Below are 1,291 nucleotides of genomic sequence, written 5' to 3'. Positions count from 1 at the left end.
GCTATTAAATTATTTGGCATCATTACTACCTCAGTAGTCAAGTCAGTTACATTATGATTATCTTTAATGTTTGACTTTAAGGTTTTTCAGCCTTCCTGGTAAGGAAATAAAAGGTACAGCATTAATTTTCTATACTTGGCCAATCACTAAGATCTTTGAGGAACTTGTTAAGACATAGATCCCCAGGTTCCTACCTGGTGGTCTGGACCAAATTCCAGAATCTGGAATTTGTAATAGTTCCTTACTAAGTAAGGAATAATAGCTCCTTACTTAGCTAAGTTTGGGAAACAATGCCAATGGAAAAGGGAAATTGGAAAGTTTCCCAAATGGCACTAAATATGCAAGTCATTCATGCAGAGAAATAGCTTTATTAACTGGTATGGAAATAAATAATGAGCCGTATTTTCTTTTTTCCCAATGTCCTTTATTTAGGTAATTGTTTTACCTAATTAAGCAGGTAACATTTATTGCAGGAAATGTAGTGCTAGATACAGCATTGTTTTGAATCCTCAAAATACTTCTATTAGATCTGTAGTGTCCCCATTTTTCCAATAATGGGAGAAGGATTCAGATGAGCTCAACATCCTGGCCACAGTTCTCCTGATGGCAGGTTGAAGAGCTAGAATTTGAATTTAGAAATGTGTGCTGTCTAGGTAAGTGCTGGTAAAATGCTATTTTCCTGGGGAGTGATATACATCCAGATCCTGTATTTTCTATCTGTGATAGCAATAAGACTAATATACAAATGATAAACTTGAGACTATGTAAGAACCAAATATGAAATATTTGCTATGCTTTATTTGCTATGACAGGAAGAAGGAAGACATCTCGTGTTGTTTTTCTGATTAACCCTAAACTACTTTACCATATCCATTGAGTTAAATTAGTTTCCAGAATCTAGAATTACTTCTGATAGTTACTAGTGAATATGAATATACTTGTAGTTTGCCAGATTTCCTTAAAAACACAAAACAAGCCCTGACTGGTTCGGCTCAGTGGATAGAGTGTCAATCAGCCTGAGGACTGAAAGGTCCCAGGTTCGATTCCGGTCAAGGGCACATGCCCGGGCTGTGGGCACATCCCCAGTAGGGGGTGTGCAGGAGGCAGCTGACCGATGTTTCTCTCTCATTGATGTTTCTAACTCTCTATCCCTCTCCCTTCCTCTCTGTAAAAAACCGATAAAATATATATTTAAAAAAACACACCACAAAACAAAATAAAGTTTAAAAACTACCCAGGGGGTCTGATACTGGAGGACCTGGTAATCCTTCCAGAACGTTCTTACCTAAAT

The sequence above is a fragment of the Myotis davidii genome, unplaced genomic scaffold, assembly GCF_000327345.1.
Source record: "Myotis davidii unplaced genomic scaffold, ASM32734v1 scaffold59, whole genome shotgun sequence".
In the NCBI taxonomy this organism is placed as follows: domain Eukaryota; kingdom Metazoa; phylum Chordata; class Mammalia; order Chiroptera; family Vespertilionidae; genus Myotis; species Myotis davidii.
The sequence above is the reverse complement of the archived record's forward strand: the minus strand, read 5'-3'. Positions refer to the sequence as shown.